Source organism: Hippoglossus hippoglossus, chromosome 18, assembly GCF_009819705.1.
Source record: "Hippoglossus hippoglossus isolate fHipHip1 chromosome 18, fHipHip1.pri, whole genome shotgun sequence".
NCBI classification, from domain to species: Eukaryota; Metazoa; Chordata; class Actinopteri; order Pleuronectiformes; family Pleuronectidae; genus Hippoglossus; species Hippoglossus hippoglossus.
Window position 1 is genome coordinate 8,925,700 of NC_047168.1, and position 22,986 is coordinate 8,948,685.

Sequence of the window (22,986 nt, forward strand, 5' to 3'; positions counted from 1 at the left end):
CCAGTGCGCTAGCAGGTTTGTCTCGGCACAGTGCATTGACCCCAATTTCAGAGGCTCCAGCTTTAGAAACAGGACTGACTCAGTCATCTGTATTTCAGTTTATGAATATATATATTCATCTGCTAATGTCCTCGAAGTAAACAGGCAAAGTCTTGCTTCTCCTCATTGGCCTGATTAGAGGGAGCGCTTTTAAAACCTCTAAAAACCTGGTTTGGTTTTAATCTACGGTATTTTCATATGACAGTAGGATTGTGTCTAAAGGGGCAGACTGCATGTATGAAAACGAGAAAATTCACTGGTCCCTGCATTTCCTGTCTATCGTCACTGTCCCTGTCAAATAAAGACAAAGATACAACAACAATCAATGTTAAAGTTACCAAAATGATTCAAAAAGTCAGATAATCGGCTTCTTCTGGATTGTTTGAATGGTTCCACCTGATTTTATTGACATTTCTGACCTTATAAACCAAGACCCTATGCATTTTTGATCCACATGTAAAATTTCCGATTGATGCATTGGAATTATATTCTTATTATTATATAAGGATTGTACGGACAAAAACTCAGGATCCCATCACAAAGGCAAAGAAAATTAAAATTGTAATATACAATACACAGTGACTTTCAAAATTGAAAATAAAACTAAAAGGACTTGGATGCGAAGCAAGAGGCATCAACCACGCAAAGTTTTCAAAGTTGGCAAATGACAAACCGGACACAGCCTGGATATTTCCCTAATTGTGCCTGCTAACTTTGTGTTGTTTCAGCACTCCCTGTGAAAAAACGTGTGCAATTAAAAGATCCAAAAAACAGATAGCTCCGATAAGATGTCCTTGGTAGCAACAATGACCATCTTTGATCTTGGCACGCTGCTCTCTTGGTGGAACAACTGGAAGGAGCTTGTTAATTCCGCAGCCCCGCGCTCCTCCCAACACTCGGCTGCGTGATTCATCTCTCTGCTCCACGGCTACAACCCCCCCGAAACCTCCTCTCCTCCCACTGCCTCCGACCAGCGAGCCGGCCGGCCTGGCTGCCTGCGCCCTGCCTTTGTTTATCATTTGTTCATTAGGACACGGAATGGCTGCAGTTTCCCCCCCCCCAGCAGCTATTTCCTGACACTGTTTTTAGTCCTCGTCTAAAGACTAGCGAGGGGTTTCTCTCCTTCCTCCACTCCACTGTAATACAACCCCACACCACTCGTATTGTTAATTTGTGTTTTCCATCTATCGCCGCTTCCGATTTCTGACACATCACACCCCATAAATTATGGATAAATAAAAACCTCCATCCTTCCTATTACTTTGACTATCACGGCTGAATTGTTGCTCTTGTCAGCTATAGGTGATCAAAGAGACGTTTGAAAACGAAGAGGCTTTCTCTGTTGGACTCAAATCTCTAATTGTGCTGTTTAGGGGGGGGGGAGAGAGAGCGTCGGAGAAAAAAAGCCTGCTGGTGGCTCCCATTGTGTTGTTATTCATTCATGACTCGGATGTATTCTGGCAAAAATATTGATGCACTGGGTAACATCAACATCATTTGCACCGCGCCTATTATGCAGAGATGATATTTGTAGTGCTCAATTTCCTCATCCGCAGCAAAACGCTGCCCTGTATGCTGCCGATTTGACTCAAGTAGCCCAATTTGATGTTGTTTCTGTTGCGCCGGTCTGCGACAACTGATTTCTGTGGTGTCTACATATACTGTATCGTGCATTGTGGGAAACATTGCTGTTGTTTTATTTAAATTATATTCTCCATAGCATTTCATAAAAAAATACTGACGCTTCTGTGCTCCAGAGATGGATGAAATATATATATTTATATATTTAAAAAAACAAAAGTTTATATCATGAAAGACAAAAAAAAAAAAAAAGTTTCCAACAATTCCTCAGGCTCGTGTGGATGTGAAAGGTTCTCTGTTGTTTTAAGCGCGGCTTTTTTTGTAACGCCGCTATCATCCGTTCTGTGATGCAACAATGTGCTTTGTCTCGGCGCCTCGAGTCTGCTGCAGATAAACGCCAGATGCTAGGATGCAGGTAGAAACAAGAAAAGTCGAGTCGGACCTCTCACTCAGGTTCAGACAGAACCAATATCCCTGAGCATTCAGCGGCGGCGGTGGGGGGGGGGAAGGGGGGCGAACTGGCATAAATAAAAAAAGCTGGAGTGGAAATGTGTTTTTCCACTGGAACACACACACACACACACACAAAAGTAGAGAGGGAGAGGACGCCCCCCCTTGAAGGGCTCTCGCTCGCTCGCTCGCAGGTCCGCCTGTCACCCGTCCCTCAGTGTGTCACGACAAAGTGGAAGCGGGTTCCATATTTGACTCCAATTGTCTTGTGAGTCATTACATTCCGCTCAACATCGGGGGCCTCTTCCCCGCTGCTGACACGGCTCCGCTGTCACCGCTGAATCGCATTGACATTCACAAAGTCCTCCCTCCGCCGGGGCCCCTTCCCCACACACGTGTGTGCGTTTATGTTTGCGAAAGACACTGCACGCGTGTGTCAACGTATCGGCGATGGGGGAATTCTCAAAAGGTCCCTATTATGGCTCTTTAGCAGCCGCTCACCGGGGGGGCTGGAGAGCACTTGTGGACTTAATTGAAGTGTTTTCACAGATTTGCAGTGATATTTTCTGGGCTTGGTCTTTCCGTGACCTATCGAGCAGGAATGCCAACCTGCGGGCCCTTTTCACACGTGGATCCGTGCAACAATTAATCCATTATGCATGAACTTCCTCCTGGGATGGCAAAGAGGGAAAACTTGGCCGGAATACCAACGTTTGCGATGCAGCGTTGTTTCCGCTCTCCCACTCGTACGGAGGAGCATTCGGAGAGAATCTCATCACATCAAAGACGACTCAATCGACGGAGAGGCAGAGCCGCGCTGACGGATGCTGGGCTGCAGCGAGCTGTAATGGGGACGGAGCCGCAGCGGATGTGCAAATGAAATGCGATCGCTGTCATTATGATGGGGAGTAACTCATTTAAAATGCGTTTCATTCAGTTTCATTTCATAATGAGATAAACAGTAGAGCACACAAAGATACTCGCTCACAAAATGATTGATAGCCCCAAAATATTGCACTTTGTTTTAGGGTAGTAGGTCAATGAAGTCCCTTTTTTTTGACAAAACGTTAAATCATCATTTCTCTTTTTTTTTTCTCTCACTGTTTCTGGACTGTATCGTAACGTTGGGGTTTGTGAGCTGTTTCTGAAACTCGTTTTATCTGATTTGCTGAAATCCTCTTTCTATACCGAAGGTCATCGATGAGTAAAGTGGTCAGGAATAGAAATAAAGAATATGTGGCCCTCGCAGAACGGTAATAAACACGAACAATGATTTTATCCTGACCAAATTAAATGATTGGCTGGTGACCTCGCTGTCACTAACCAACCAGACGTACACCACTGAAGAAGTGCTGATAGCCAGAGGTTACACGATCATGTGTTGTAGCTGCGTTGCTTTGACGAGGGGACCGATCGGAGGGGGGCGGGATGTATTTTTCAAAATGTACCCTGCTCTTGCTTGGTTTTCCAGGATTACCGACCCGAGCTCCAAATCATCATTCCGGTGAAATTTTGCTTCTCATAAATCCCTTTACATTTTCACTCACTATCTCTCTGATGAGGGAAAAATGTGCTGAACATTAGAGGCAGTCGTTGTTTTTGATTAATTTCTGTCAGGAAACCAAATGAACCAACTCTTGAATTGTGTTTTTGGATCCAGGTGAACACCTAGTTTTCAGTTTCACAGTGTTGTTGCATAGCAATGTCATTACAGAGCATTGTCATTGCATTAGATTATGTCATTTATTGTCACTATAACAGATTATATAACTCAAACAAAGTTAGATAATCAGCTTTGATATGATTGACAGTCTGTATTTGTCTAGTTAGGTGTGAAGAAATGTTCAAACGTAGGCGATTCACAGTGAACAGTGACCAAAAACCTATAATATGCACACAGTTTAAATTTCCTCTTACTTAAATGACTACAATAACATTCAGACCACAGATGTTCTTTGTAAGATTAGTGTGAGTGAATGTGAATATGAGAATATGAAATCATTTCTGAATGTGCCTGTTTTTAATGGCGATTGCCTAAGAAATGCAAAACAATCAGTTCGGCCCTTTCAATGTTTTCAGAACAAATTAAAATACAACACACTTGTGGAGCTGTGTGTGTGTGTGTGTGTGTGTGTCTGCAACAAACTTAAATTGTAAACACACATTAAATATGCATATTTAATGAATTATTAATTAACTCTATACTCCGAGTTCTGTATCTACATCACCATGTAGCCAACATTATGGGATTCCTGGGGGTTCGTAAAAATTAAAGTCTAGCCTCAACTACATCATTTAAAGATGGTAATAGCAAGAAAATGTTTGCAGCTGCTCAACACTGTAAATGTAGCTGTTCTGTCGTAAAGATTTCCGACACAGGGAAGTGCACAATTCAGATTGAGAAGTTGACGTATGCTCTTAAATGTGATGTAAGTTTTCTTTTGCACGTGCACAGCAGAGATCCCAAACGCCGTGCTATTTCCGTGCAGGTGCTGTTGAAAAACCACGGGAAATGTGCTTTCACTATTACAAAGATAGCTCTTCCCTTTTCTGCTCTCACGGCCGTACCCGTAGGTGTATATCATGTTCCGGAGGAGCCAAGGGGCATCATTAAAAAAAGTTGAGAATCATCAATGGATCGCCATGAAAAATGTGTCTCCGGTTCATTTAGCTCTTCACAGCACATCTGGACATGTTTAACCTATCCCACCGAGCACCGGGTGTAATCCATGGGGCTTCTAAAAATGAACTTCAAAGAGGGGGGCTTTTTTATTTTTATATTTTAAAGAGATATCCTTTTCGAAAAAAAGAAAAAAAAAATCACACAGAACTGTATGAATCAGGAGCCATTTAGTGCAGGGAGGAAAGCGTAGGGACGAGGTTCATGCGAGTCACTGGAAGTGGAGAGTGCCGGGCGAACTGAGAGCTCCGTAAATGTGTTAAAATAGCCAACAAATAGCCACCGCTGTACACACAGGGCAACAGCTTTTATATTTACCTCCGTTCCCACTGTAGTACAATATTTGACGGTTATATTAAATTCAAGTGTGGACAATTAGTCTAAATCCAGCAAATTCAACAAAGAGCAAGGACGGAGCTGCCAACGCTGAAGCCTCCGCACGTTAACCTGCATGTGCTTCTGTGAACAAGGTGTAACCTAGAATTGTAAAATGTAATGAGTTGTGTTTTCACATTTTTGTGGAGGTGGCGGGGGCATGGCCAGAAGAAGAAGCTAAGCAAGATTTATAGGGTGTTTCTCAATATATTTGTTGATTTCTCTGAGAATACATCGTGAATCTTGATGAAAATAACGCAGCAGGTTTGATATCTATGAACAAAAGGGGTCTTTTGGATTTTATTCGAATTCACTCGTGCAATTCTTCTTGGAGTAAAGCTCGGCTACTCTTGTAAGCAGTCACCTTTGTTAGTTGAGCGTGCCAACATTTGCAGCATATGTCGGAGCAGACGTAAAATACAGTTAAATCAATTTCTTCCACTTTTTGGTGTTTGGTTTTCTGAAAGACCGATTACGCACCAAGCATCGGTCTCGCATTCGTTCCCATCGCGCCTTAGTGGCGAGTGCTGAGCTAATCGATGTTCAGGGAAGCAGTTGAACGAGCAGTCATGATTGCACTCACTTTTTGTGCGGCCATATGGCGTTTTTATATTCATTTTCAATCTTTATTTATCAAGGAATGTCCCATTGAGATGCAATATGTCTTCTGCCAGGGAGTCCTGGTCAAGGCGGGCAGGAATAATGTAAAAAAGTGTCTAATTTAAATATAGGCAAGGACCAAATAACACACACAAACATAGTAAAACACAACAAAGCGATTCAAAGATAAGAACATAAATAGAAATATATATATATAGGAAGCGTGGCTCCTCTTTCTAGGAAAATGGACCTATGTCTTCTCTGACCACACATGAGAAAAAGAAAACAGAAAAGATGCCCTTGTGAAGTCCAGTGCCGCACATTCCATGTTAGCTGCAGCTGATGCAACGTGGCAGTGACAAGGACACTGTCTCATTGTTCCTTTAGTGCTTTTCTTTGGCGTAAGGACTCCGAAATAATTCATAAACCCTGTGTTCACTGTATTTTTGTGAAGTCATTGTGTTCCCGACGTGCGCACTAACTTTGTGAGACCGACTCACGACAGCATCACATTCAATCAAACATCCGCAGCTCTTATGCTTCAGTTGGTCTTTTTTTGGGGGGGGGGGGGGCTTCGTTTACTAGTGTTTGTTTGTGCACTCAGTTTGCGGACAGCAGGAGGGCGTCCATTCCACCAGGGAGCGGGAAGGAGGTTGGGGAAGGTGGCCGAGTGTTGGGGGTGAAGGAAGGTTGCTCTGCAGAACTACAAGAAGAATTACTGTTGGCTCTGGCCGTGTCAGCTGTGACAGTGAAGAGGCCAAAACAGCTGCGGTCTGCCCCCCCCCCCCCCCCTTCCCTCTTCATCCTCCCTCTCCTTCCCCCTTCCCTCCGCGCTCCTCCCCGACATCAAAGGCGGTCTGTGGCGAGGCCTCGAATGAGCTGGACCGAGTGGTTGGAGCTGCCGCACTTAGGGCAATCTATGGTTTAATACTGTATGATCCCACAGTGTATCTGGAAAGCCACCAACTTTATTCTTTCATTTCAGGCTCGTCGCCGTCCACCTGGCTCTCTCTCGCTCGCTCTCTGAGACGCACACCAACATGCCCCCCCCCGGTCCCTTTTCGCCCCCGTCTCTGTTTCTCAGAGATGGTGGTGCCACAGATTGTGTAATAGCCATTCGCTGGCATTGCAGGCCACGCCGGCTGAGGGACGGGGGACGCAGGCGGAACCTGCCGTGGCGAATGTTGCCCCAGAGCCTTCTCTGATCTGCGGTAAAAGGGCCTTGCGAGGGGAATGATTCTGTAACTCAACCCATCGAGTCCACCGTGCACCAGCTTTCACAACGATTATTCACCTGTGTAATCCTATACCTGGATACGGGGGGGGGGGGGGAGTTTGCTGCAGCAGCAGCACTGTGAATTTCTTCCGAGGCCAAAATTGAAGAAGTTGTACTTCTGGAGCTAAAGAAGTCAAAGTTCTGTCTTCATTTGTTTTCCTGCTCAGTCTTGGAGGAAGAAAGGTCACTTCAGTGCACCGCGAGAGACACAGTGTTTATCGCCAGGACACTTGGCCAGTCAGGCACCTGCTGGGAAGATGAGAACGTACCTGGGGTTCGATGCTGGTGTGTTTTGTGTTGTTCGAGACAAAGCAGACACAGGGTGGAGAAGCTGTTTTAAAGGGGTGCTTATTTCAGTTTATATTGTCAACATATAGAAGGAGTACTTTCTTCTTTGTCTGATGACCTGATCTAGGATCGTGAAATAGAGAAAACGGGCTAGTCTCTATGAGATCATCATATATACAACTAACAAAAAGTTCTAGTTTTTAAATCCCAGCAGGGAACCTGTGTGTCTTAACAAATCAATCTATATAGGATTAAAAATATTACTCTGCTACTTAGCTACAATCCAACATTACGCTGAATCATCTTTTACGTTGTCCAATCCCCCGTTTAAGCGTGTTTACATGTCAGCCACTTTGGGGAAATACACCATAACTAATATGAACATTTCTGGCAACCGTTCCAGCCCCCCCACCATCTGTAAGTTTAAATGGATAAATACAAACACGAAGCAGCTTGTGAGCATGAATTAATTTGTACATTATCTGAGACACTGTTGAGAGCAATCAAAGTTTGATTTGTTTGCGATCTGGAATTATTGCTCGTGACGGATTCCAAATCACCGCCGCTGTGTCGCCGGATTATTTTTTTTTCTGCCTCCCCCCCCCCCATCGCTGGAAGTTATAGGACATCTGTTTCTGTGAAGAGCGTGCACTCTGCTTTGCACTCCACACAAAGTCAGACACAAAATAATTCCTCTTTTGGTTGAATTATATCAAAATGGTATACTTGATGTCCTTCTATACCTGAATCCTTATTGTGAAGGAGCTCAAGAGTTGCGCTAACAAGCGTAATTGAGAATATGGAGCCACCGAGTAATTTTCCCATTCTGAGAAATATAATACTCTTGGGCCTTGAGCGAAGTAGAGACATAGCTCCAGCATCTATATAGAAATGGTATCACCCATTGTGTACCTCATGTGATAAAGACCTTGTATGTAGGAACGCATTAAGAAAGCAGGCTGCAGATTGTCCTTCAATGCAGAATTCATTGGGAAAAATAGGTCCAAAGTGCACATCAGCAGAAAAAGGGGCCTTTAAGTCTCTGTCACCGGCCATTTTTGTTCCCACTGTTGAGACACTGTGAGGCTTCGGCGAGGGGAGAATCTCGCTGTCAACTCTTCTGACACCGCTCGGGATGATCGATGGCGAGGTCTAAGCTTAGCAGCCGAAAAAGACGGGAACTATAAGCTCGACACAGGCTGGAGGGAAAAAAAAGACGCGTTCAAGGGGACATTGCTCGGCTAAGACAAGATTTCTCTCGTTTTCTTCCCCCCTGCAACTGTCAAAAATGTGTCAGAGTAATGGAGTCGCTCTACCCTTTCATTAATTAAATCACAACACCTACTAAATTAAGCAGCTACTCCTAATGAAATCTCTCGCGCTCGGAGTTGTGAAGAGAGAGCGGAGAGACTATGCGGCGATAATGAGGGAGAAAATGTTAATCTATAGGCAAAATCTTAACGAGGTGTTAGAACACAAGATCTCCATTTTTCACTTCGGGGAGGAACATGAAAGGTTCCCTGCAGCGTTTGCAAAGTAAACCCATTACCAAAGACACATCCGGTTTCCTCCAGTCACACTCGTCTAACCAGTGTCAGAATTAAATTTCTCAAAGAAAAGTAAGTCAGAATCACGTGCAATTAATTTCAGCAGAGGGGACGATCCTCGTGGCTCGTCCTGTAACTCTCCTACATGCTGTTTTGAGGAGTAAAGGGTCCGCGGGGTGATATTCAGAACATTTTACGAAGAACGTAAGCCTCCGCATTAGCATTTCTTTACTACGTCTCTGTTCAATTAGGCGCGTGCACGTCCCACAGCAGCTGGCGCCGTCTTGTTTCATTTGCATCCGATTTTTTCCGTCATTGCAGAACCTTAAACCGTCCCATCGTGCCGTAGCGATTCCTCAACAGCAACCAGGAATATAAGATACATTATTGTCTATACATTTTCATACGCCTGTGCATGCAGATCATAAAATCCCCTGAGGTTTTCTTATTATCGCTGACTAGAATAAACCTGAGCTCTGTCATTACTTACAGTTTAATGGATAATACACTACGCCAGCTAGGATGGGAGAGTGTAAGATTGAGAGCATGAAGACGGGGGGGGGGCTGTACCATTTTTCGGCGCAGCGCTCCACGCCTGCACGCGCGCCTTCACTGTCGCACACGTACCTAATCCTTGGAGGGGGATTGTCAGGACTCCTGTGCATAATGAAGGCGGATATATCAGCTCGCATAAGTAGGCCGAGTGATGTCAGTTGTGGCGGTGTGTTGCGGTTAGCGCACTTTATATGGCAACACAAATAAAGCTCTGTTTGATATTAAACATTAGCAGGGGGATGGAGGATGTAGGAAGTATCGCATGCGGCAGCGCGAGGGGATTAAAGGGTTAGGTTGAGTGCCCATTCAGCACATTGCTGCGAGCGAAACTCGGGAGAACCACAGCGCACAACGCCGTTGATGATGTCTTTGAACAAACGCTGCAGCGGAGTGTAAGTCCATAGTTTGATGGCGCCCATAGCAGTCTTGTCATGTATATCCTCACCTTAATGAAGGGGGAGTGATGGGGTGAGGAGGTCAAGACGCGAGGGTGTAGATCTCCAACCCCCGAAGCCCGCGCTCTTCACAGAAAGACGTTTGGGAGTCGGGGTGTAATGAAAGGCGGAGGTCAAACGGTGGAGACAGGTTTCCTCTGAACGAGGTTCCGCTTCACCAGAGTGGGCTGGAGGGATCTCATGAGGGGCAACGCAGAGATATGAATCCGCTCAGAAAATTAGAGCTGACCCCATGACCCGAGCCGTGTGCGAGCTGCGCCGTACGTTTCCATTTCAGCGGAGGAGGCAGCGTGGAGAAGTATTTAGATAACAGCGACATATTGCAAGCACACAAGCTTTGAAACCTACATGACATGACTTTCCGATGAGATTCTGAGTGATCAAAAAGTCTCTTTTGTGAGTTTAGCACTTGCCGTATAAACATATTCAAGATTGGAAAACCAGCTTCTCAGAAAAACCACTTTAATCTCATGTTAACATAAGCTTATGTTTTTTTTCACTCGTGATTTATTTATTCCTTGTGGTCTGGGAGATTCTGAACATTATAGCTGTAAGTTAGCGATGTCCTGAAATCCTGCTTTGACCAATTATGAGCACGTCCTGTGGTAGTTCAGTGAGTGGGTCCCTCCAGGGTGTAATGATCACAACAAGTCATGCAAATTTCACCCACGTTATGTAAATTCTGCGCTGCCTCGCAATGTAGTCCAATTGTGGCAACTTTTTCCGAAAATGTGATGGCTTCTCATATCAGTGCTGCACAGACGACACCCGCCAGATGACCCCATGGCCTTTCTCTCAGTCACAGCCGCATGCACGAAGGAGCACCACAGGTCTCATTCATTCCAGCTCAGTCCTATCTCCATCACAATTGCCCCAGAAACCTGTCGTTGAACCAACTTTCACTAACTACAGATATGTGTGCCACGAGCATCTCGACGAAAAATGACAGCTCACGACATGCAAAGAGGGGCAAACTGTTTTATGCTGCATTCAACATTGTGCTGGGATGCAAACACACAAACTCTAGTCATTGATTGACGCACACTTTTTACTGCAATGCACACCCAGGGACTGGCAGATATACACGTGGACGACAGAAAAGACAAATCACAGCGATAGAGGCTGATGCATCCAGATCTATTGCAAGTGTTGGAAAAAGATTGTGTGGGTGTGTGTGTGTCGGGGGGGGGGGGGGGTGTCCAGGTATTACTCATGTTATGGGCCTAAATCTGTTTACACAGTCAAACTATGGGACATGTTTTGAAGTTTTAAAGATGATTAGGGTTTGACTAGATCTACTACTATTTTTGTGATCTACACTTTTGCAATTTCTTTGCCAAAATATCTTAAACTACTGCAACCTGCATTGCTTTTATTTATTTATTTTCGAAAGTCTGCTGTGGAATCACTCATTTCGTTGTTTACAACAACTCCCACCATAAAAGTCAGTGAAATCCTGGAGGGACCAATAAGTGCATTCTAGCTCAGCGGGAAATGTCAGGTTCAGCACCATGGACAGCGACAGAGCTGAAACATCACAGCGATTCCACACACTTACTTTCCCTGTGTTCACTTCACCTCCGAGTTAAAACAGAGGGAAAAGACGACGTGTACTCTGTGACAAGACGTGTCCTTCCCAGTCGGGCGTCATCAGAGGCAGCGTCAGTTATTGATGACGGCCGCACAGCTGGATTACATGTCAGCAGTCTTGCAACTGCTCTGTGACACAGCGTTGCCTTGAAGTTTATGTTTGCACAGATAATGCGACGTAGCCATCGGAGGTATTTAGGATGTCCTTCTGCTAAAGATGACGCAACGGGGTGAATCGCTACCCTGTGCATATTCTCCTCTCAAAGGAATCGTTGTGCAAATTCTGCACTTGTATCTTCAACCGGCCTCTGAAGGAATAGCTTGATTTGAGGCCACTGTCATTATCCCGGTGCCAAATAAACCTATAGCATCAGTTACCTGAAAGAATACAGACATATACCACTAAGAATAATAATGAAAGTCTTTCAGCAGTAGGCAAACACAGCAGTCATTGTATATCCAGGGCAAACCACATATTAACAACAGACCCGTACATAAACAGTGGCGACCCCACAGGGTTACGTTCTATAACCCCTCCTGTGTACTTTATACACAAAACAACTATGTTCCATTGTTACTATGATGACAGTGGCTCAAGAGGTTAGAGTGGCCTGTCCACTAATAGGAAAGTCGGAGGTTCGATACCAGTCTTTCCCATTCAAAGTGTCGTTAGTGAATTAGCCTACAGAAATCAGGTCTTGTGTGATTGATTGGTTGTTGACTCTCAGAGGGCCGGAGAAGCACTAGGTGGGAAGAATAGACAATTTCGCCAAACAATGCCCCCCCCCCGCCCACATCTAAAATACGTAGCGGCCCCCTCACCATTTCTATATCCGTGCACTTTGGCACCTCGCCCTTCTCTCTGACATCTGCGATACCCACAGTCGTAGCAGCGTTCTAAAAATACCACAGGACTCTGCCAACCCGTTCTTAATAACTCCCCCCTTGGGGTAAACACTCGGAGCCAGCAGGAGTAAGACATGCTGTTTCCTCAACAGCTCTCACTGCAGAACAATCACATTACTAAATGGATCCCCAGTTCTGCATGAACACCAACTACTACTGTAGTTTATTCTGTTTATCTTGAAGCACCTGACGTTTTATATCCACAGGTGTACACAATATTTTGCGGGATGGGGCTCATGTGTATTCATTTCTTGTAATTTTCGCTGGGATTGTTTGTTGTCCTGTCTTGAGCGAGGCGAATTCAATAAGTTGTGTAGTAATAAAAGAATTGAATTGTGAATCTGCTTTTGTTAATCCGTTTCCCTTTGAGAGCATAGACAGTTAAACTACGCTGGTTTACTCGCAGTACGAGACACGCACCAACAACTTTTCCAAAGGGGAAAATAATACTCTTCTCCACATCAACATTTAGAAGCCTGGATGAGAATTCTATAGTGTAGCCTAAAAGAGTTAGTGGAGACTAAATGCATTTAGCCTCCAGCAATTTGTGGGAGACAGCAAAACATTTCCCTTTCAAGAATTTGCATATTCACCCATTCATATTATTTATTAATTTCACTTTTACATAAATTATTTAGTAACTCAGAGTGTGATGAGGACGGTTGATAATCTATAGAAATTGTTTATTTACCGTTTTGGATGGAGAGAGATAAAAAAAAAGAAAAGGCTATGAACTCAGCGGGTGTTTCACTCCAGCCTATGTGGATGGATTGCTTTCGCTGTTACTGGATATAAATGACACTGAAAGGCAAAAATAAAATGATCTCAGTGCAGACAGGAGACAAACTCATTAAAGTCTATCATCATAATGGCTGCAAGGGACGACTTGTATTCTCCTTTTCTGAGCCCAGATCAGGTAAAAAAGGGAAAAGAGCATTTAGAGAGCAATGCTAGAATGTGCACTGAGCAAATATCAGTCGCTTTTACTCAGAAAAGATAAATCTACCGTGAAGACGGTGTTGACATTTGTCCTGTGCGTGGCGGCAGAGTTTACCGTATTATGGTTGAGGTTTTCAATGTAAGATCATTCTCATTAGATCAGCAGCACTCACAAATATCCATTGTATTGGTGCGTGTGTGCCAGATGAAGGCCGCTCTTGCAGGCGGCTCTTGCAATGTTTATCCTCACTAAAGTTTCCTCCGGGAAGCCCGTCCTGCCCTACGGCCCTTTTTTAGAGAGCTGAAGTATCATTTACAACGACAGGCCAATTTCCAGGTCATGTGAGGATGACGGAGATATACAGTATATGGCGAAATAGAACAAATTTGGATGCATCCTTAAACGAAACTGCGTGAACTCTGCTGATGCACTGTGAGCAAGGCAGCAGCATGAATCGGAGTGGGGTCACACCGGGTCTGCCGTCCCTCAGGACAGCCAGACAAAATAATCAACAATCACTTCACTGTTAATTACTACTTTTATTAGATGGCCTATTTTTTCCCAAGGACTGTTTGCCTCCTTAAATAGACACCATTAACAAGCGATAACAAAATCAAGCAAATTACTACAATGACCCAATTTGCTATTGAAACTCTTCAGTGCCCGTTACAATGAATACATACTGTATCGGTGTGTGTGTGGTTTTTTTTCTTCATGTTCATTCACTGCTTAGCAACTGATTGTCGGTGATCAACCCGTGAATGTAGAAATAGGCGGTCGCATCAAGTCCATTGTGACTGCCCCGCGAGGCGTCGTCAGGTTGTTGTGAATGGCGCCGTGATTGCTCTGCTAACATTCAAGTGCAACTGGCTCTTTGACAAAAGATATTCACACAACATAACCGGCTATTTAACAACATGCACCCCAGGCCCACCCATTGTACAGGGGTAAACAGAGAATAGAGGTGGGGGTGGGTGTATCACGCTGAGTAGTAACGGGAAACAACAGATGAAAAAGAGCCAAAACAGTTTCTGTGTGTCCCAGTAAAACAAAGAGTTTGGGAAAAACTATATTACAACTTGAGTTGTGCCCACCCGCTGTTGAGCAGGCGCGTTGTTTTTGCGTTCTTGAGATTATTTTGATAAATGGAGCAGAAAATTGATCAGAGTGGAAAAGTGAATGAATTAGTATGTCGTCGTTAAGTGGGCCCTATTTAGCCTTTTCTTCAGGTGACTTGTCGCTGTGACAAAGTGTGGAGCTGTTAATGTGCCATTAATAAAGCATCAGGGAGGCTGGTATGCATATGATATGTATACAGTCTAAACCTGCATCGCTCAATCAATTATGCATGAGTTTGACCATTAAATTCCACAGGGGCGTAATTAGTTTAACAAGGAGTAGTTCGGTGTTTTGGGACATTGAATACTACATTAATGTTACAGTATTATGAATCATGTGGCAAATGTTAAGGCTGGAACATGAATACATAAGTGTCAGCTGTAGGCACAAGTCATTTTTGGACCACGTAGTACACAACAATCCCCTAAATAGTGATCTGTATAAAATCAGCGCTGTTCTTGGTAATATGAGTTATTTTGGTTGCCCACTACAGCTGAATGAATGAATGCATGCTCCAATGACGTATGTGGACAAATCTGGGCCAAAACAATTTTGCTATGTGGGAAAAAAAAACATCCCAATGCCTCAGTACTGGGACAATTCAGGATATATTCTGTGCAAAGTTCGGACAAATGCATGAAAGAAAGTGTGGTAATGGTGATACCAACCATGCCACACACTCATCAGTGGCTGGAAGCTCTTTCAGTGAAGTGGTAAACTGCTAAATCTGTGTGGTTTGGCCAAACACAGACACGGCTGTGAGAAAGTCTGGCGTTGCTGAAACATTGACTGTGAAATTATTTGTTTTCCATTTCTCCACTGGCCAATGAGGTGGAAAACAGTTTGAAATGCAAACATTGCATCAAATCTGGTCGTTTTATTCTGTGATAAACTAAGACAAAGTTACTGTCTGGCTTTGGGTTTGTAGATCTTAAACGCTTAGTCACCATTGAGACTCGTATGTCGAGTCCCAAAGTATCATAAAATCCCCCCCCCATAAGGGACTGGCACAATGAGTAGTACACTCACACTGCGTCGCACCCCCCCCCCCAAAAAAACACCCCAGGTGCCTCTGTAAGTGGCTGATCTTTCCATGCGATTGTCATCTGTGTTGATAATGTTAAGTGGCTTCTGTTTTCAGTCGACCGCGGCGCGAGCGCAACGGGTACACGCCTCCTCCAGACACGTTCTGATTCGCAGAGGGAACCGTAACAACCCGGGACAGGAAGGAAGGGAGCCGCGGCGTTTGTGTACCAGCGTGTGTTTGACTGTGGCGCGCTGGGAGGTGAGGAGAGGTTATGCTTTTGCCGGCTAATTAGCGTTTGGGTTTGAGATTTAATTGGGGCCTTGGAAGTGCGAGCTCTTCGGGTGACGGTGCTCGCAAAGTTTTTTGCTGATGAGTGAGAGTGATTGACAGAATGAAGAAGAAAACAGATGAGGACGTTCAGGAGGCTTAACTTTCTCAAATCCTTTTGTTTCCCGTTCAATTATTAAAATACAGATCATGATGCCACTGCATACCGAATGTGATTTTCCATGTTTTGTGACAATTTATACACTTCCCTCTGTTTGATCTGTTGTGCATCCATTAGTCATTAAATCCCTCAAAGTCATAATCCCTTTGTTCAAATTATTAAAAATATTATAATTACTTAATGCTAATAGTTTATTAGAGTCCTTACTCCTTAAATGACCAGATAGCAACTTGTAATTGCCACGGAAGGGTAACGGTTTTAAACTTACGTTGTGAATAACTTATTGCCGCTAATTGTTACATCCTGGGAACGTGGGAAGTGATTTAAGGGGACAAATGAGTAGTTCATGCACACAAATGATCAAAACATGTGCTCCTGTTGAATGCGGAGCGTCGTAGTAAACCGGCTCCAGTGAAGCAAAAGCCGTGCCATCAAACCGCCATGACTCAAAGAGAAATTGACAGTAGAGATGCAATAAAAAATAAAAAAAACTGATGATATCAATGCTCAGGGCAAAAGAAGCTCATAAAGAGAACAGTGAGTTAAAATGTGGGCCACTGTGTTTCTTTTTCTGAAGTAATGAGAGCTGTAATATAGCTGATGAAATCGACACCCCATGGGCTGGAACTCAGAAAGAGAGAAGGCATATAAAAAAAAGCCTTTGATTGCGACGCCACTGGCTTTTCTCATAATGCAATAACCTAAAATGCCACTGAAATCAGGTAGATTTTTTACATTCAGGGCGTCGTCCCTCCGAGAAGGGTCACGCATACCCACACGGTGCCATTAGAATGCAGTTCAGGATTTTAAAAAAAAACCTCCGTGGGGGGTTTGTCTTGTTTGAATGCCAAGTCTGCGTTTATCCGTCCTGTTTGCCTGCCGTAAAAACCTATTGAGGAAAAAGCCCGCCATAGGCTGTGGTGGTGAAAGAAGGCAGAGGGGATTGTCTTTCTATCCCACACACAGTGGCCCAGCCGCTACACTGAATTAGACGTGGAATGAGATGTTTTGTTGGTGTTATTATGCTCACATTACGCGGATTGCTAGATCTCCCCCACTGGGCCCAGTGGGCTTTGTGCCTGAGAGAGAGAGTGAGAGAAGGGAAAGGGAGGCAGAGGAAAGAGAGGAGAAACACAGGAGGGGGAGGCGAGAAGAACCTGCCAAAAAAACAACTGCCTGGCAAAATGACAGATTCTCCGGATTTATTTAGACAGCGGAAGGAGGGGAAGAAGTGGGATGAGGCACGGAGATGGAAGGAAATTGGAGTAATCAGGTCCTAATGTGCTCAGGCTTGCAAACATCTCTGGCCCTATTACATTGAAGGAAATAAAAAAACCAGAAACTAAAATGTCAAGCTTCTCGCTACTTCTCCCGCAACATTAAGATGATTAAGCCTCTCCAGTGGTGGGGAGAGAAAGGAGGAGAGAGAAAAAACAATGGCACTCGAAATAATCGGTGGCAGTTGAGCCATGGTCTTTGAATATTAATTGCAGCTTGAGCAGCCAGAATTTCAGTTTCGTCGGCACACAGCTGTGAAGCTCTTTATTATTTTTTCCCCCTCGTTTCCTTGCTCGGCTGTTTGTTGTCTCTGCCTGATAAATCCTGGTCTCCTTACCACTGCGTTATTTTTTTCCCGTTAAGATGCATACAGTACATGCAAATAATCCCCAGAGACGATACTAATGTGATGTAAATAGTTGGCGTCGTCGTCGGAGTTAATCCAAAGCCCTGATTGGCTCCCTCGCTGAGGGGGTGAGTGAGCGGTGTGTCCAGGGACGTGACGGTGCGTTGACGCTGATTGGCAGAGGTTGTCTCCGACATAATGAACTCGATTCAATACAACAATCTCTCATGTCACTCAATATTTAATCAGGGCAGGCTTCAAACGATGATGTCAATCGGCACAGGAACAGCACACTGCAATTTGAGCTCAGCGTAGAGACAATCACACTGCGGACGTTATTCCTTCCCACCCCCGATGACTCTGCAGGAAATGGGGCCTCGTCCAGGTGAGGCTGGTTATGAGTCCGATTTCCTCCTGAGCAATCATTTCTAAAGGCGTAGCCCGTTCATTCACGATGGGCTGTTCCATGGAGAAAGGGCCAGACAATTATGATTTCTTGATTATACCCTCCATGGCAGATGTGATTGATAATCAGCAGCATGATGGTGCTTTTTTGAGGAATGGAAACTAGAGCCTGTCCCAGAGTGTAGTCACTTCTCGCTGAAAGCACTTCACTTGTGACAAACATATGCGAAACAATAAAACCACCGTTTCCTCTTATAGCTTCAGTGCTTGACAACCCGTCCTGTTATTTATAAAAAGGCCTATAGAAGCTGCGCGTGGCAGTGCAGCTCTAACTGCTGAGAAATATGACAGGGGGGAGGAGGGGGGGGGGAGGAGGCAGCCGCTGGCGTGGCATTGAGCCTGCTGGTTAATTGGAAGCTTTGCAGTCGTGCTCGTAACTTACCTGAGATTCCAATCGACAGAGGGATCCTTCAGCGAGGGGGGGAGGTGGGGGGTGGGGGGTGGAGGGGCAGGGCAGGCGTCCGGATGCCCCGATCGATGGCTGCCATCTTTTACACCGCGGGAGGGCAGGGCCCACAGTGGCCGGGGCTGTGAGAGCTAAATTATAGCTATTTGCACGCAGGAGAGCAGTGGCAGGAGGGAGGTGTGTGGGGGGGGGAGAGAGAGAGAGACGGAGACCAGGCATAGAGAGGCCCCTCCTGGAAAAATCAATGCTAACGACTGGTGAGTGCTGCCACACACACCACTACGATACACACATGCGGATATACACAAATGCAAAGAACACATTATGTAATTACGCACGCAGCCTTTGCCCAGGGCTGCAGATTCACACACACACACACACACACACACACACACACACACACACACCTCCACACCTTCCTCACACCAGCACCAGCACCAGTGCACAGTGCCAGTCTGGGTCGGTTGCGGCAGCATAGTAATTGACTGACATCCAATTAAAAATTGTTAAGGAAGCTGTAGCGATTACTGTCCCTGGAGCTCATCGATTGCTGATGGGCGCAGCTGTCTCATTACGACCACTAACTACCTGGGCCTACTTTTTATTTATCTGCTTTCTTTTATTTATCACTCCTTCCCTGCTCCCGCCGCTGCTAATGTGTCTTGCGCTGACCTTTTCCCTCACCGTGACTTATAAATCTCTGACTCGGCTCGTATCGGAAGACGAGCGCGAGCGGTAAGAAAATGTGTGCCCCGGCTCACACTAAGATTGGTACAGTGAGTCGGCGTGTTGATGAATCCGGGGGGAGAGATAGATTAGATAGCTGATGCATGCAATGTGTGGCTTTCTCAGCAGACTCTCTGCGAAGGGAAGAAGAAGAAAGCCGAGCGTGGGGTGACGTCGAGGGAGAAAAAAAACGAAGGGGACGAGACAAAAGCACGTGCTCCGTCCCATATAGGCCAAGAAAACACCAAAAAAAAAATGCAGATGGAGAGAATAGAAAAACTGATTTTTCTTCGAGTAATCATTGGTTTAATGAGTTGCACTCGAAAATACGAACTTGTGAAGCGATATTTTGCCGGCAGGTGGTACGCAAAAATCAGCACAGAGAGTCTTTCATCTTTAGGAATCTCGAAAAACTTTACCATAACACCATCATTAATGTTGACATACAGGTACGTGCGGTCCAACCGTGAAATTAATTAGGCTTTGTAAAACCCTCGTGTTTGTGTGCGTGCCTTCGCTCTCCCTCTCTCTCTCTCTCTCTCTCGTCGTCCTCCCTCCTCTTTTCGCCACTTTCTCTTCTTTTTGCCAAGTGATTAGGACGAATCAGCTGTTTTCAGCTCTGCTCCTTCTACCTCAGCATAAGAAGCTCTCCAGACACGAGCCCTTTTGCACTGTCCACCATTATGTGTATAGTAAGCAGGAGCCGTAAACACACATTTTCAGGTGCAGCTAAGATGACAGCAGTACTCGCAGTCGGGGACTATTTTCTTGCAGGTGCTAAACTGGCACGCAACTGCAGGTGCAAAGCCATCAGGAACAAGCTGAGAAGCAGTCGCTACAGTGCTGGTTTGAGGAAGTATAATCTGTACACATCGGTAAGTATGGATGGGAATTTGACATTATGCTAAAACTTAAATTTGGCTCAAAATGACGCATCATTGCCCCTTGGGAGCATATTTGTTTTTCTTCAATCTGCTGATTATTTCCATGATTCATGGATGAGTAGATTAATGTAGAAAAATGGCTGTAACAGTTCCCTGAAGTGACGTCTTCACTTTGCTTGTTTTGTCCAACAACTTTTGTCCCAAACCCAAATATATCCACTGCTCTCCCTTGAATTCCTATGGGAGTTACAAGGGTCGGGCACCGTTAACATCTAAACAGATTTGGTATCCAACGTTATCATTTTAGTGTTTTATCTTTGTAGTTGTTTTTAGGGCAGTTGCGATATTCAACTCACTTTTATTCTGCATTATTATTCTGGGTCTTACACTGGTTTTTTTCTCTTTTTGTTGCACAATGTGCTGTTCTGCAGCTACTGTAGCACTTTGGCCCAAGAAGAATTTCCCCACGGGGACAATAAAGTGTATTTGATTTGATCTTTTTCCAGATCTGTTGGTAACACTTTGTTTCTCACACAGGATTACACAAAAAATACTAGACAGATTTACAGAAAACTTACTGGAAGGACGCAGTATGAGTCAGGAAAGAATTTAGGTTCGGATCCAGGAGGTTTTTTTTGAGACAGGGCGTCCTTGAACCTTTTCACAGTTTTCCCGAAGAATAATTCATCGATTCTCGGCAGATGCGAATGATAATAGAAAGCCGCTAAATTGGATGGAAATAAACTAGGCCCATTTAGGGAAGTAATATCTATGAATGTGGGGGACTTGGCAAAGGTATGCGCTGTACTGAGTGTCATTCTACTCTGTTATATTGTTGCCATCACTCCTGCAGTTCTTGCGGAGTGCACACTGTAAAATGTCTTTAAAGTGCAATTCACATGCCAATGGTTTCAGAGTAAGACTTCAATCAAACCAAAAATCTCATACACTGTTTTACCACATTAAATAGCATTTAGATAAGGATTACTGATGATGCGAGTAAAAGTGCTAAGCTAGTGTCGACCAAGACAATGACAAAAGCCAAGTTATCCCTTTGTCCAACGAGCTAAGTATTTACCCCAAGATGGAGATGAAGTTGTTGAAGCTTCATTGTCCATGGAGGGTCCGTCCGTGGAGCGCTGGCTACACACGTGCATCACAAATAATTGTCTGTACGTTGTCTGCATTGACTACTGACGTTTTTTTAAATGCAGTGTGTAGGAATTAGTGGCATCTAGTGGTAAAGTTTCATATTGCAACCAACTGAATTCTCTCGCGTTCTCTACGGTGGCCTTCAGGTAAAGCCAGTGTAACGACGAAGATGAGCTGCTCATTCTATGGGAACAAAAACACATTTTCTTAGTTTAAGGTCATTCAAAACACAAATATGACTTTTGATTTCTGCTAATAGATTCCACTTAATGCTTCACACTGGATTTCTAACCCCGCTTGTGATCACTTTAACCTTTCCCCTGACTGTCTATGTAGTCAGGTTGGTTCCTCTTCAGCTATCAGGTGCTCGACCACCACCTTAGTCTCTCTCTCTCTGTCTGATGTTGTCAGGTCCTGAAATCTGGCTCCATTTAACTAGAAGTGCATCAGAACTCTGAAGTATCGATGTAATTTGATTGGTGTCTAACCCAACTAGAGGCTGCTTTGCACTTTTGCAAGAAAAAAAAAAAGAAATGACTTCAACAAATAATCACTCATCAAAAATAATTGCCAATTAATTCTGTCTGTGCTGTAACTGGTTAATCTCTTTGTCTCAGCTCGACTGTAATGTCGGCTACATACTGTAAATGTGCCTGGTGACAAGACTCACTTTCATCTGGGCTCTTCTTACTGCCCATTAGGAAAGTGTCCGCTGCTTTTATAGGCGATGACAAGGCGCTGAAGTGATTGGCCATTATTAAAGCCCAGTGAAACTGAAACCTGCTGAGGGTGTATACCTCACACACTCATTAGCTCCAAAACAAGCAGTGCACATACCGTGATGTCATTATTTAGCTTGTAGGGGTTTATATTTACATTGAAGAAGTGGGCATTCATGGGCCTCAATCAGGATTAATCTCTTTATTTCTAAATCTTCAAATCCAAATTGGTTTAATTTTGAGTGAGCACGTGCACAGAATCCCTCTTCTAACACACAATTGGTGTTTGCCGGCACAGACCTGTGAGACGAGGTGGAGAACACAAAGCCAGCTGGATTCCAGCTCGGCTTTGAAGTGAATTCTCTTTACCTTCCCTGAAGTTCTTAGTCTGAATAAAACCCTATGTGCAACTGTGGCACAGAACTGGGTGTGAATAATATTAAATACGGCGCAAAGAATATGACGAATATTTAATGTTTGATTAGTTGGTATCATGAGGGAAAATGTGTGTGTTTGTGCATTTGTTGCACCGCTGATGTCGGTGCACCTCGTCAACCTGCGGCTGATCAAAGGGCAGAATGAAAAGAACCGTACCCGTCAATCACTGGACGAGACTAACAACATTAAAGGAAACCTTCAGGTGCTATCACGGATCAAAACGCTAAGATTATTACTATTGCGTCATCAGTTTCAAGGCTTTTAAATAACGGCCGCGGTTCAACGGCAACTCCCGTTTCAATAAAAGTCAACTTGCCTCTGTTCCGTTTCTACAGACTTTTTTTTATGTTCATTTCTCGTTTTTTGGGGTCATGAAACATAACTGGTCCGAGGAAGATTGAGTCATACTGCAAATAAAAAAAAAAACATCAAGATACAAGAGCACAACAGTAACAACAACCAATAACGTGCTCGTGTGCTCTTCTGGGAGACGTCTGAATAATTTATACTCGGAGAAATGTATTCCAACCTCTCTTTTGTCCCGTCTTTGTTCGCTCTTCTTCTGCCCTCGTGCGTCTTCTATTTTCTTTTGTTCCTAATTTCCCCACTTCCCTCCAACCCCCACCCCCCCCTCAATCCCTGTGCCTTTCTGCGCAGGCCCAGGTACTTCGGCGGCAGACTTGTACACAACTGCCA

General features: G+C 44.5%; 1 long non-coding RNA gene across 1 annotated transcript in view; it reads left to right on the top strand.

Moving 5' to 3' along the window:
- The window catches only part of LOC117751971, a 34,982-nt gene extending 18,449 nt beyond the window's left edge, over window positions 1–16,533 (top strand). Inside the window, exon 2 of the long non-coding RNA XR_004611954.1 lies at window positions 15,584–16,533. This is a non-coding gene — a long non-coding RNA (uncharacterized LOC117751971). The remainder of the gene's footprint in view (window positions 1–15,583) is intronic.
- Window positions 16,534–22,986: the final 6,453 nt, after the last annotated feature.